This window comes from Ranitomeya variabilis, chromosome 5 (assembly GCF_051348905.1).
Source record: "Ranitomeya variabilis isolate aRanVar5 chromosome 5, aRanVar5.hap1, whole genome shotgun sequence".
Lineage (NCBI taxonomy): Eukaryota > Metazoa > Chordata > Amphibia > Anura > Dendrobatidae > Ranitomeya > Ranitomeya variabilis.
Window position 1 is genome coordinate 554,545,380 of NC_135236.1, and position 15,734 is coordinate 554,561,113.

At 46.0% G+C, this 15,734-nt stretch overlaps 1 protein-coding gene across 1 annotated transcript in view; it reads left to right on the forward strand.

The window, feature by feature from the left end:
- The first annotated feature begins 1,329 nt into the window (after positions 1–1,329).
- Positions 1,330–15,734, forward strand: part of PRR7 (proline rich 7, synaptic) — a 148,853-nt gene continuing 134,448 nt past the window's right edge. The window contains exon 1 of the mRNA XM_077265939.1: positions 1,330–1,832. The gene's annotated coding sequence lies outside the window, so the exon portion shown is untranslated. The remainder of the gene's footprint in view (positions 1,833–15,734) is intronic.

Genomic DNA, 15,734 nt, shown 5'->3' on the forward strand with positions numbered 1-15,734 from the left:
GACTTGAATTGGTGGTGAAAAAACACTGCAAAGTTGAAAAGAGTATGGCTTCTACAAATAGATAATGAATGATCCTATACAAACGTCAATATCCACAAAAGACTACCTTAAAAAGCGCAAGCTGAAGGTTTTACAATGGCCCTCACTGTCCCCTGATCTTGCTATCATTGAAAATCTGTGGCTAGATCTCAAAATAGCAGTTCGTGCAAGACGACCCAGAAATCTCACTGCACTGGAAGAGTGGATGAAAATCCCTCAACAAGAATTGAAAGAGTCTTGGCCGGCTACTAGTGATGTGTGAGCACTAAAATGCTTGGGCATTATTGTAGAATATAGAAGGGATTTGAATCTGCCCTGATTTTTTTTTTCTTGTACATGGCAGCAAGCGACTCTCGGCAGGGAGACTAGGACCGATTTTCCATACGTTTAGTGTGATGCCAGCCTAAGGCAGAAAGTAGCAGTGTTTAGACACTACATGGAATCTGACGTTATTGCTATAATGCTGGAATCACACGAGCGCATGGCATCTGATGTGATATACTAATGATGACCCTCGGCTCCTGCTCTGCTGTATGAGCTGAGTGTCAGTGCTCCGATCCTCTCGCGTCAGAGAATGGCGGCTCTGCTGTGGAGGAGACAGAGAAAGTAATTTCTCCATCTCCGCTATTACCGATCTCGGCGTATATCGCACTGCACTAGGGTGACATCCGAGTGCAGCCCAATGTTTCACACGCACCCATACGGAGTGTGCACTGTGAGTGGCGTCACGCTCCAATTCCCAGCATGCCGCCATTGTTCTCTCATGCCGAATCGGACGAGAGTGTGGAGTGAAGGTTTGTATGGTCTCTGTGGTGGTCCACTGTATTGGAGGATGTACTGGGGGGTGTCTGGGGAAGAGTGCACATGTGGGGCACACACCTGAGCACACTCCCAGCATGCCTGGCCACTGCAGGCCTTCAGGGCATGCTGGGACTTCTTGTCCACCCTCCGAGCTCAGGGTTGGAGCTGCCACATAAGGTGCTGAGCAGGATGGGTCTCAGCCATGAGTAATGAATGTGCAGCCGCTCTAGGTGCAGGAGGAAATGTGCTCAGCACTGTGCCCACACACAAGCCTGGTGACACAGGAGGTGGGCAGTGCAGGGCCTGGGTACCCTGGGTCTATGACATGCAGCAGGAGCTCCCTGGGTATGGCATTAACCCTCTGAGTGCACTCTCCCCGCAACACCCCCGACCGCCTGCCACTTTGTGCTGTCTGCGAGCGTCGTGATTTCCTGCTTACTCTGTTACCATGACAACAGCAGCTAGCAGTGTAATGAATAGGAATCCGGCGACACATGCCAGCACATAGAGTGCACGTGTGCCGCACATAGAGGGGCGCTACACCCCCGGGCACTGTGCGGGGAGGGGACGGGAGGCAGAGAAGGGAACCCAGCACCGGGGACACAGACAGTTCATCCCCTCCCTCGGGGGGAAAAGGGAACCCTGCGTATGACAGGGACACAGAGCGCTGCGGTGGGGGAGGGGAGAGCAGCGAGACCGAGCTAGGTAAGGGCAGGTGCAGGCTGAGGAGAAGCTCACGCTGGGCAGCAGGAGACCCCCAGGTGCCCCCTGCACCGCTGCCCACAGCTGGGGGAGGACCCCGCCGCAAGGTGCCACCATCACACCCAGGAGCCGCAGACACGGACCAGCCTCACATCCTCAGCAGCCAAATCTGGGGGAGGGAGTTGTAGGAAGGAGGAAGACAGACTGTCAGCTCAGTGTACCAGGCAACAAGAGGCTGCCACCATTCTGTCTGCCTGTCTCCTGCCACCACAAGGCTGCCCGCCGCTCAGGTACCAGGGAACCTCTGCAGAGGGAGGGGCGACTGCATGAGGGCGATGGAGCCCTGGGGGCACGGGAAGGGGTGAGTGGGGTCTGTGTGTCAGTCACTGCCTGCAGATGTGTGGGGCAGCAGCTCTGCAGGTATATAGCCGCTGGGCTAGTATATACCCGTGTGTGTAGCATCTATGTATACAGCCACTGTGTATATAGCCATGTCCCCGCTGGGCTAGTATATACCCGTGTGTGTAGCATCTATGTATACAGCCACTGTGTATATAGCCATGTCCCCGCTGGGCTAGTATATACCCGTGTGTGTAGCATCTATGTATACAGCCACTGTGTATATAGCCATGTCCCCGCTGGGCTAGTATATACCCGTGTGTGTAGCATCTATGTATACAGCCACTGTGTATATAGCCATGTCCCCGCTGGGCTAGTATATACCCGTGTGTGTAGCATCTATGTATACAGCCACTGTGTATATAGCCATGTCCCCGCTGGGCTAGTATATACCCGTGTGTGTAGCATCTATGTATACAACCCCTGTGTATATAGCCATGTCCCCGCTGGGCTAGTATATACCCGTGTGTGTAGCATCTATGTATACAGCCCCTGTGTATATAGCCATGTCCCCGCTGGGCTAGTATATACCCGTGTGTGTAGCATCTATGTATACAACCCCTGTGTATATAGCCATGTCCCCGCTGGGCTAGTATATACCCGTGTGTGTAGCATCTATATATACAGCCACTGTGTATATAGCCATGTCCCCGCTGGGCTAGTATATACCCGTGTGTGTAGCATCTATGTATACAGCCACTGTGTATATAGCCATGTCCCCGCTGGGCTAGTATATACCCGTGTGTGTAGCATCTATGTATACAGCCACTGTGTATATAGCCATGTCCCCGCTGGGCTAGTATATACCCGTGTGTGTAGCATCTATGTATACAGCCACTGTGTATATAGCCATGTCCCCGCTGGGCTAGTATATACCTGTGTGTGTAGCATCTATGTATACAGCCACTGTGTATATAGCCATGTCCCCACTGGGCTAGTATATACCCGTGTATAAAGCATCTATGTATACAGCCACTGTGTATATAGCCACTATGTATATAGCCATGTCCCCGCTGGGCTAGTATATACCTGTATATATAGCATCTATGTATACAACCACTGTGTATATTGCCACTATGTATATAGCCATGTCCCCGCTGGGCTAGTATATACCTGTATATATAGCATCTATGTATGCAACCACTGTGTATATTGCCACTATGTATATAGCCATGTCCCCGCTGGGCTAGTATATACCTGTGTATATAGCATCTATGTATACAGAGACTGTGTATATTGCCACTATGCATATAGCCATGTCCTCGCTGGGCTAGTATATACCCGTGTATGTAGCATCTATGTATACAGCCACTGTGAATATAGACACTGTGTATATAGTCAGTGTGTATATAGCCACTGCACTGTGTATACAGCCACTATGTATATAGCCATGTTCCATCTGGACTAGTATATACAGTACCTGTGTATACAACCACTATGTATATAGCCACTCAGTATATAGCCACTGTGCATATAGCCACTATGTATATAGCCATTCAGTATATAGCCACTGCGTATATAGCCACTATGTATATAGCATCTATGTATACAGTCACTGTGTATATAGCCACTGTGTATATAGTCAATGTGTATATAGCCACTGTGTGTATATATAGTCAGTATATATATATATATATATATATATATATATATATATATAGCCACTGCAATGTGTATATAACCACTATGTATACAGTCACTGTGTATATAGCCACTATGTATATAGCCATGTCCCAGCTGGACTAGTATATGCCTGTGTATATAGCCACTGTGTATATAGCCTAGCCACTGTGTACATTGTCATGTATATAGCCAGTATACATATATAGTCACTATGTATATAGCCACTATGCATATAGTCAGTATGTATACAGCCACTGTGTATATAGTCAGTATGTTTATAGCCATGTCTCAGCTTGTCTAGTATATACCTGTGTATATAGCCACTGTGTATATGGTCATTGTGTATATAGTCAGTATGTATATAGTCACTATATACTCAATAGTCACTATTTATATAGTCAATATTCACTATTTATATAGTCACTAATAGTCACTATGTATATAGTCAGTATGTATATAGCCATTATGGATATAGCCACTGTGTATATAGCCATTATGTATATAGCCATTATGTATATAGCCACTGTGTATATAGTCACTATGTATATAGTAAGTATGTATATAGCCACTGTGCATATAGTCACTGTGTATATATATAGCCATTAAGGATATGGCCACTGTGTATATTGTCATTATGTATATAGTCAGTATGTATATAGCACTGTGTATATAGTCACTGTGTATATATATAGCCATTATGTATATAGCCACTGTGTATTTAGTCAGTATGTACAGTTATATGAAAAAGTTTGGGCACCCCTATTAATCTTAAGCTTAATGTTTTATAAAAATAGGTTTTTTTTGCAACAGCTATTTCAGTTTTGTATATCTAATAACTGTTGGACACAGTAATGTTTCTGCCTTGAAATGAGGTTTATTGTACTAACAGAAAATGTGCAATCTGCATTCAAACAAAATTTGACAGGTGCATAAGTATGGGCACCCTTATAATTTTCTTGTTTTAAATACTCCTACCTACTTTTTACTGACTTACTAAAGCCCTTTTTTTGGTTTTGTAACCTCATTGAGCTTTGAACTTCATAGCCAGGTGTATGCAATCATGAGAAAAGCTACTTAAAGTGGACACTTGCAAGTTGTTCTCCTGTTTGAATTTCCTCTGAAGAGTGGCATCATGGGCTCCTCAAAACAACTGTCAAATGATCTGAAAACAAAGATTATTCAACAGAGTTGTTCAGGGGAAGGATACAAAAAGCTGTCTAAGAGATTTAACCTGTCAATTTCCACTGTGAGGAACATAGTAAGGAAATGGAAGAACACAGGTACAGTTCTTGTTCAGGCCAGAAGTGGCAGGACAAGAAAAACATCAGAAAGGCAGAGAAGAAGAATGGTGAGATCAGTCAAGGACAATCCTCAGACCACCTCCTGAGAGCTGCAGCATCAACTTGCTGCAGATGGTGTCACTGTGCATCGGTCAACTATACAACGCACTTTGCACAAGGAGAAGCTGTATGGGAGAGTAATGCGAAAGAAGCCGTTTCTGCAAGCACGCCACAAACAGAGTCGGCTGAGGTATGCAAAAGCACATTTGGAGAAGCCAATTTCTTTTTGGAAGAAGGTCCTGTGGACTGATGAAACCAAGATTGAGTTGTTTGGTCATACAAAAAGGCGTTATGCATGGCGGCCAAAAAACACAGCATTCCAAGAAAAACACTTGCTACCCACAGTAAAATTTGGTGGAGGTTCCATCATGCTTTGTGGTTGTGTGGCCAATGCCGGCACCGGGAATCTTGTTAAAGTTGAGGGACTCAACTGGATTCCTCTCAGTATCAGCAGATTCTTGACAATAATGTTCATGAATCAGTGACAAAGTTGAAGTTACGCAGGGGATGGATCTTTCAGCAAGACAATGATCCAAAACACCGCTCCAAATCCACTCAGGCATTCATGCAGAGGAGCAATTACACTGTTCTGGAATGGCCATCCCAGTCCCCAGACCTGAATATCATTGAACATCTGTGGGATCATTTGAAGAGGGCTGTCCATGCTCGGCAACCATCAAACTTAACTGAACTGGAATTGTTTTGTAAAGAGGAATGGTCAAAAATACCTTCATCCAGGATCCAGGAACTCATTAAACGCTACAGGAAGCGACTAGAGGCTGTTATTTTTGCAAAAGGAGGATCTACTAAATATTAATGTCACTTTTCTGGTGAGGTGCCCATACTTATGCACCTGTCAAATTTTGTTTGAATGCAGAATGCACATTTTCTGTTAGTACAATAAACCTCATTTCAAGGCAGAAACATTACTGTGTCCAACAGTTATTAGATATATGAAACTGAAATAGCTGTTGCAAAAAAAACAATTTTTATAAAACATTAAGCTTAAGATTAATAGGGGTGCCCAAACTTTTTCATATAACTGTATATAGCCACTATGTACACTCACCGGCCACTTTATTAGGTACACCATGCTAGTAACGGGTTGGACCCCCTTTTGCCTTCAGAACTGCCTCAATTCTTCGTGGCATAGATTCAACAAGGTGCTGGAAGCATTCCTCAGAGATTTTGGTCCATATTGACATGATGGCATCACACAGTTGCCGCAGATTTGTCGGCTGCACATCCCAAAGATGCTCCATACAAGGCAGGATGGATCCATGCTTTCATGTTGTTTACGCCAAATTCTGACCCTACCATCCGAATGTCGCAGCAGAAATCGAGACTCATCAGACCAAGCAACGTTTTTCCAATCTTCTACTGTCCAATTTCGATGAGCTTGTACAAATTGTAGCCTCAGTTTCCTGTTCTTAGCTGAAAGGAGTGGTACCCGGTGTGGTCTTCTGCTGCTGTAGCCCATCTGCCTCAAAGTTCGACGCACTGTGCGTTCAGAGATGCTCTTAGGCCTACCTTGGTTGTAACGGGTGGCGATTTGAGTCACTGTTGCCTTTCTATCAGCTCGAACCAGTCTGCCCATTCTCCTCTGACCTCTGGCATCAACAAGGCATTTCCGCCCACAGAACTGCCGCTCACTGGATTTTTTTTCTTTTTCGGACCATTCTCTGTAAACCCTAGAGATGGTTGTGCGTGAAAATCACAGTAGATCAGCAGTTTCTGAAATACTCAGACCAGCCCTTCTGGCACCAACAACCATGCCACGTTCAAAGGCACTCAAATCACCTTTCTTCCCCATACTGATGCTCGGTTTGAACTGCAGGAGATTGTCTTGACCATGTCTACATGCCTAAATGCACTGAGTTGCCGCCATGTGATTGGCTGATTAGAAATGAAGTGTTAACAAGAAGTTGGACAGGTGTACCTAATAAAGTGGCCGGTGAGTGTATATAGTCACTATTAGTGATGAGCGAATATACTCGTTGCTCGGGTTTTCCTGAGCACGCTCGGTGATCTCCAAGTATTTGGTAGTGTTCAGAGATTAAGTTTTCATCGCTGCAGCTGAATGATTTACAGCTACTAGCCAGCTTGATTACATGTGAGAATTCCCTAATAACCAGGCAACCCCCACATGCACTCAGCCTGGCTAATAGGTATAAATCATTCAGCTGCCGAGATGAAAACTAAATCTCCGAACACTATCAAATACTCGGAGACCACCCGAGGAAAACCCGAGCAACGAGTATACTCGCTCATCACTAGTCACTATGTATATAGTCAGAATGTATATAGTCAGTATGTGTAATCAGTATGTATATAGTCAGTGTGTATATAGCCATGTCCCAGCTGGTCTAGCATATAGCTGTGTAGTCACTGTGTATATAGTGCCTTGCGAAAGTATTCGGCCCCCTGGAACTGTTCAACCTTTTCCCACATATCATGCTTCAAACATAAAGATACCAAATGTAAATTTTTGGTGAAGAATCAGCAACAAGTGGAACACAATTGTGAAGTTGAACAAGATTTATTGGTTATTTTAAATTTTTGTGGAAATTCAAAAACTGATAAGTGGGGCGTGTGATATTATTCGGCCCCTTTAACTTAATACTTTGTTGCACCACCTTTATGAGTGATGGAAAAAGTCCTATTGCAAAAGCTATTCACAAAGTCAGAGGTTCTCTCTACAGACCTGCACACCAAACAGTCCCCACATTGAAAAGAACCCCATTTAGGCCAGCCTTGTCCGAAAAAAAAAAGATTTTTGAGGTGCCACATAGTGACTGCGTGTAATTACCGTATTTTCCGGCGTACAAGACGACTTTTTAACCCCTGAAAATCTTCTTAAAAGTCGGGGGTCGTCTTGTACGCCGGGAATCGCCTTGTACGCCGGGTGTATATGGTGGGTGGGGGGGGGAGTGATCCTGATGACGACGAGGGGGCGTCTCACAGAAAAGTGAGTATCCCCCATTACCTTATCATAGCGCTGCAGCGTGGGGTCTCTGTGCTGGGAGCGGCGGCGGCTGCTGTGCTGTGCTGTGGCGGCTCCTCTTCTGCAGTGTGGGGCCTCTGGTGCTGTGGGGCGGTGGCGGCGGCGGCGTATCTTCATGCAGTCGGGGCTCCTCCGGCATCTCAGCCTGGAAGCCCCGCCGGCAACTCCATCGGTACAATGCGCTGGCCTCCGGGAAAATGGCCGCTGCTTAGATTCAGATCTCGTTGAGATCTGAATCTGAGCATGCGCAGCCCCCAGCGGCCGGGCCACCGCATCGCACCTATTGAGCTGCCTCCGGGAAAATGGCCACTGCTCAGATTCAGATCTCGTCTCCCGAGATCTCGGGACGAGATCTGAATCTGAGCAGCGGCCATTTTCCCGGAGGCCACCTGACCGCATTGTACCCATGGAGTTGCCGGCGGGGCTTCCAGTCTTTGAGATGCCGGAGGAGCCCCGACTGTATGAAGATACGCCGCCGCCACCGCCCCACAGCACCAGAGGCCCCACACTGCAGAAGAGGAGCCGCCACAGCACAGCACAGCACAGCAGCCGCCGCTCCCAGCACAGAGACCCCACGCTGCAGCGCTATGATAAGGTAATGGGGGATACTCACTTTCCTGTGAGACGCCCCCTCGTCCTCATCAGGATCACTCCCCCCCCCCCAAAAGGCACATATTCACCGGCCCTATAAGACGACATAGGGTGTATAAGAAGACCCCCGACTTTTAAGAAGATTTTATTTTTTAACTGGTAAAGTTGGGGGGTCGTCTTATACGCCCAGTCGTCTTATACGCCGGAAAATACGGTAGATCTTTTAAATTCTTTGATCTTCTCCATGTTACTGCTGGATGACCTGTTATAAACTGTTTTAAATCATCATCCACCAGCAACACTGACCAATGTTTAACAAGACTAGCCAGGATTGCCCTCCACTCCGAAGTAAAGTTTGTAATTAGTCTCACAGGTTGCTTAATTGTAGGGACCCTATTTTTTGACTGAATTAACAGCTGTGCTCTTGGTGTACATTTGACCCTTCTATATCCTGCTCTAATTACCATATATACTCGAGTATAAGCCGACCCGAGTATAAGCCGACCCCCCTAATTTTGCAACAAAAAACTGGGAAAATTTATTGACTCGAGTATAAGCCTAGGGTGGAAAATGCAGCAGCTACCGGTAAATGTCAAAAATAAAAATAGATACCAATAAAAGTAAAATTAATTGAGACATTAGTAGGTTAAGTGTTTTTGAATATCCATATTGAATCAGGAGCCCCATATAATGCTCCATACTGTTCATTATGGCCCCATAAGATGCTCCATACAAAATAGGCCCCATATAATGCTCCATACAGTTCATTATGGCCCCATAAGATGCTCCATATACAAATATGCCCTATATAATGCTCCATGCAGTTCTTTATGGCCCCATAGATGCTCCATATAATGCTCCATGCAGTTCTTTATAGCCCCATACAGTCATGGCCAAAAGTATTCACACCCCTGCAATTCTGTCAGATAATACTCAGTTTCTTCCTGAAAATGATTGCAAACACAAATTCTTTGTTATTATTATCTTCATTTAATTTGTCTTAAATGAAAAAACACAAAAAGAATTGTCCTAAAGCCAAATTGGATATAATTCCACACCAAACATAAAAAAGGGGGTGGACAAAAGTATTGGCACTGTTCGAAAAATCATGTGATGCTTCTCTAATTTGTGTAATTAACAGCACCTGTAACTTACCTGTGGCACCTAACAGGTGTTGGCAATAACTAAATCACACTTGCAGCCAGTTGACATAGATTAAAGTTGACTCAACCTCTGTCCTGTGTCCTTGTGTGTACCACATTGAACATGGAGAAAAGAAAGAAGACCAAAGAACTGTCTGAGGACTTGAGAAACCAAATTGTGAGGAAGCAATCTCAAGGCTACAAGTCCATCTCCAAAGACCTGAATGTTCCTGTGTCTACCGTGCGCAGTGTCATCAAGAAGTTTAAAGCCCATGGCACTGTGGCTAACCTCCCTAGATGTGGATGGAAAATAAAAATTGACTAGAGATTTCAATGCAAGATTGTGCGGATGTTGGATAAAGAACCTCGACTAACATCCAAACAAGTTCAAGCTGCCCTGCAGTCCGAGGGTGCAACAGTGTCAACCCGTACTATCCGTCGGTGTCTGAATGAAAAGGGACTGTATGGTAGGAGACCCATGAAGACCCCACTTCTTACCCCGAGACATAAAAAAGCCAGGCTGGAGTTTGCCAAAACTTACCTGGAAAAGCCTAAAACATTTTGGAAGAATGTTCTCTGGTCAGAAGAGACAAAAGTAAAGCTTTTTAGGCAAAGGCATCAACATAGAGTTTACAGGAGAAAAAAAGAGGCATTCAAAGAAAAGAACACGATCCCTACAGTCAAACATGGCGGAGGTTCCCTGATGTTTTGGGGTTGCTTTGCTGCCTCTGGCACTGGACTGCTTGACTTTGTGCACGGCATTATGAAGTCTGAAGACTACCAACAAATTTTGCAGCATAATGTAGGGCCCAGTGTGAGAAAGCTGCATCTCCTTCAGAGGTAATGGGTCTTCCAGCAGGACAATGACCCAAAACAAACTTCAAAAAGCACTAGAAAATGGTTTGAGAGAAAGCACTGGATACTTCTAAGGTGGCCAGCAAAGAGTCCAGACCTGAATCCCATAGAACACCTGTGGAGAGATCTAAAAATGGCAGTTTGGAGAAGGCACCCTTCAAATATCAGGGTCCTGGAGCAGTTTGCCAAAGAAGAATGGTCTAAAATTCCAGCAGAGCATTATAAGAAACTCATTGATGGTTACCGGAAGCGGTTGGTCGCAGTTATTTTGGCTAAAGGTTGTGCAACCAAGTATTAGGCTGAGGGTGCCAATACTTTTGTCTGTCCCATTTTTGGAGTTTTGTGTGAAATGATCAATGTTTTCCTTTTTGCATCATTTTCTTGTGTTTTTTCCTTTAAGACAAATTAAATGAAGATAATAATACCAAAGAATTTGTGTTTGAAATAATTTTCAGGAAGAAACTGAGTATTATCTGACAGAATTGCAGGAGTGTCAATACTTTTGGCCATGACTGTAGATGCCCCATATACTTCTCCATGCAATTCTTTATGGCCCCATAGAAGCTCCATATAATGCTCAATGCAGTTCTTTATGGCCCCATGTAATGCTCCATATAATGCTCCATGCAGTTCTTTATGGCCCCATAGATGCCCCATTTAATGCTCCATGCAGTTATGTCCCCATAGATTCTCCATATAATGCTCCATGCAGTTATGGCCCCATAGATGCTCCATATAATGCTCCATGCAGTTCTTTATGGCCCCATAGATGCCCGATATAATTCTCCATATAATGTTCCATGCAGTTATGGCCCTAAAGATGCCCCATATAATGCTCCATGCAGTTATGGCCCCATAGATGCCCCATTTAATGCTCCATGCAGTTCTATATGGCCCCATAGACGCTCCATATAGCATTGTGCCACATGTAATGCTGCTGCTGCTGCACTAAAAAAAAAATGACATACTCACCTCTCGTCGCTGCCTGCTGCTCCTCTGCGTCCCGTCTCTCCACACTGACTGTTCAGGCAGAGGGCGGCGCGCACAGTAATACGTCATCGCACCCTGTGACCTGAACAGTCACTGCAAGAGGACGCGTGTTATGGTTCTCAATGGCAAGAGAACATAGCCCAGCAAACATAAGAACTAGCTCTTGGAAGGATGGAAACTAAACTGACCATGAACTAAACCTGCCGCACAACTAACAGTAGCCGGGTAGCGTAGCCTGCGTTTTATCCCTAGACGCCCAGCGCCGGCCGGAGGACTAACTAATCCTGGCAGAGGAAAATATAGTCCTGGCTCACCTCTAGAGAATTTCCCCGAAAGGCAGACAGAGGCCCCCACAAATATTGGCGGTGATTTTAGATGAAATGACAAACGTAGTATGAAAATAGGTTTAGCAAAATTGAGGTCCGCTTACTAGATAGCAGGAAGACAGAAAGGGCACTTTCATGGTCAGCTGAAAACCCTATCAAAACACCATCCTGAAATTACTTTAAGACTCTAGTATTAACTCATAACATCAGAGTGGCAATTTCAGATCACAAGAGCTTTCCAGACACAGAAACGAAACTACAGCTGTGAACTGGAACAAAATGCAAAAACAAACAAGGACTAAAGTCCAACTTAGCTGGGAGTTGTCTAGCAGCAGGAACATGCACAGAAAGGCTTCTGATTACAATGTAGACCGGCATGGAAGTGACAGAGGAGCAAGGCTAAATAGCGACTCCCACATCCTGATGGAAACAGGTGAACAGAGAGGATGATGCACACCAGTTCAATTCCACCAGTGGCCACCGGGGGAGCCCAAAATCCAATTTCACAACAGTACCCCCCCCTCAAGGAGGGGGCACCGAACCCTCACCAGAACCACCAGGGCGATCAGGATGAGCCCTATGAAAGGCACGGACCAAATCGGAGGCATGAACATCAGAGGCAGTCACCCAAGAATTATCCTCCTGACCGTATCCCTTCCATTTGACCAGATACTGGAGTTTCCGTCTGGAAACACGGGAGTCCAAGATTTTTTCCACAACGTACTCCAACTCGCCCTCAACCAACACCGGAGCAGGAGGCTCAACGGAAGGCACAACCGGTACCTCATACCTGCGCAATAATGACCGATGAAAAACATTATGAATAGAAAAAGATGCAGGGAGGTCCAAACGGAAGGACACAGGGTTAAGAATCTCCAATATCTTGTACGGGCCGATGAACCGAGGCTTAAACTTGGGAGAAGAAACCCTCATAGGGACAAAACGAGAAGACAACCACACCAAGTCCCCAACACAAAGCCGAGGACCAACCCGACGCCGGCGGTTGGCAAAAAGCTGAGTCTTCTCCTGGGACAACTTCAAATTGTCCACTACCTGCCCCCAAATCTGATGCAACCTCTCCACCACAACATCCACTCCAGGACAATCCGAAGATTCCACCTGACCAGAAGAAAATCGAGGATGAAACCCCGAATTACAGAAAAAGGGAGACACCAAGGTGGCAGAGCTGGCCCGATTATTGAGGGCAAACTCCGCTAAAGGCAAAAAAGCAACCCAATCATCCTGATCCGCAGACACAAAACACCTCAAATATGTCTCCAAGGTCTGATTCGTCCGCTCGGTCTGGCCATTAGTCTGAGGATGGAAAGCAGACGAGAAAGACAAATCTATGCCCATCCTAGCACAGAATGCTCGCCAAAATCTAGACACGAATTGGGTACCTCTGTCAGAAACGATATTCTCCGGAATACCATGCAAACGGACCACATTTTGAAAAAACAGAGGAACCAACTCGGAAGAAGAAGGCAACTTAGGCAGGGGAACCAAATGGACCATCTTAGAGAAACGATCACACACCACCCAGATGACAGACATCTTCTGAGAAACAGGAAGATCCGAAATAAAATCCATCGAGATGTGCGTCCAGGGCCTCTTCGGGATAGGCAAGGGCAACAACAATCCACTAGCCCGAGAACAACAAGGCTTGGCCCGAGCACAAACGTCACAAGACTGCACAAAGCCTCGCATGTTATGATTTTCCCAATGGCAGGGAAATCAAAAATAACAAACGGACTAGCTCTCGGGTGATGGAAACTAAAGTGACCGTGACCTGAACCTGACACAACACTGGAAGTAGCCGGGGAGTGTTTCCTACGATGCCCTAGACACCACGCGCCAGCCGGAGATCTAACTACCCCTATCAGAGGAATATACAGGCCTGCCTTACCTCCAGAGATGAACCCCAAAAGGAGATAGCAGGCCCCCACAAATATTGACGGTGAGTCAAGAGGAAAAGACATACGTAGGATGAACAGCAGATTTAGCACAGTGAGGTCCGCTTACTAGATAGCAGAAGTACAGGAAAGAGTTACTTCACAGTCAACTTCAAAACACTACTCAAAAACACCATCCTGAAATTACTTTAAAACTCCAGTGACAACTCATGCCACTGGAGTGGCAATTTCAGTCCACGAGAGCTTCCAGCTGCAGAGAGTCACATTGCAGATAGCTGGACAAAAAATAACATTAACTAGGAACAAAATTCAACTTAGCTGAACTGGAACTTGAGGCAGGAGAATGCAACAGAATGCTACTGATACATTGTTGGCCGGCATCGGACCAGCAGCCAAGCAGCCTTAAATAGGAAACTCCCCTAATGGGTGTCAACAGGTGATCAAGGATAGAAGAAGGCAAATAAGTGGCAATACCATAAAACACCACCGGGGGAGCCCACAAACAGAATTCACAACAGTACCCCCCCCTTAAGGAGGGGGCACCGAACCCTCACCAGAACCACCAGGGCGATCTGGATGAGCACTATGGAATGCACGAACCAAATCAGGAGCATGAACATCAGATGCTGTCACCCAAGAATTATCCTCCTGACCATAGCCTTTCCACTTAACCAGATACTGAAGTTTCCGTCTGGAAACACGGGAGTCCAAGATCTTTTCTACCACATACTCCAACTCACCCTCAACCAGCACAGGAGCAGGAGGATCAGCAGACGGAACAACCGGCACCTCATACCTCCGCAATAATGACCGATGAAAAACATTATGAATAGTAAAAGATGCTGGGAGGTCCAAACGAAAGGACACAGGATTGAGAACCTCCAGAATCCTATAAGGGCCGATAAACCGAGGCTTAAACTTAGGAGACGAGACCTTCATAGGAACAAATCGAGAAGACAACCAAACCAGGTCCCCAACACAAAGACGAGGACCGACACGCCGATGACGATTAGTGAACTGTTGAGTCTTCTCCTGGGACAACTTCAGATTGTCCACAACCTGTCCCCAAATCTGATGCATTCTATCAACCACAGCATCTACTCCAGGACAATCCGAAGACTCCAATTGACCGGACGAAAAGCGAGGGTGAAACCCTGAATTACAAAAAAATGGAGAAACCAAAGTGGCAGAACTGGCCCGATTGTTAAGGGCAAACTCTGCCAATGGCAAAAAATCAAGCCAATCGTCCTGATCAGCAGACACAAAACACCTCAAGTAAGTCTCCAAGGTCTGATTAGTACGCTCAGTCTGGCCATTAGTCTGAGGATGGAATGCAGACGAAAACGACAAGTCGATGCCCATCCTGGCACAGAACGCCCGCCAAAATCTAGACACAAACTGAGTACCCCTGTCAGAAACTATATTCTCAGGAATACCATGCAAACGCACAACATTCTGAAAAAATAGAGGGACCAGCTCAGAGGAGGAGGGCAATTTGGGCAAAGGTACCAAGTGAACCATCTTGGAAAAACGGTCACACACCACCCAGATGACGGACATCCTACGAGAAACAGGAAGGTCAGAAATAAAGTCCATAGAGATGTGCGTCCAAGGCCTCTTAGGAATAGGCAAGGGCAACAACAACCCGCTGGCCCGGGAACAGCAGGGCTTAGCCCGAGCACAAACATCACAAGACTGCACAAAAATACGTACATCTCGAGACAAGGAAGGCCACCAGAAGGACCTAGACACCAGATCCCTGGTGCCAAAAATTCCAGGATGACCTGCCAACGCGGAAGAGTGAACCTCCGAAATAACTCTACTGGTCCAGTCATCAGGGACAAACAGTCTACCAGGCGGACAGCGATCAGGCCTATCCACCTGAAACTCCTGCAAAGAGCGCCGCAGGTCTGGGGAGACAGCTGACAATATCACCCCATCCTTCAGGATGCCAGTAGGTTCGGAATCACCAGGCGAGTCAGGCTCAAAACTCCTAGAGAGGGCATCCG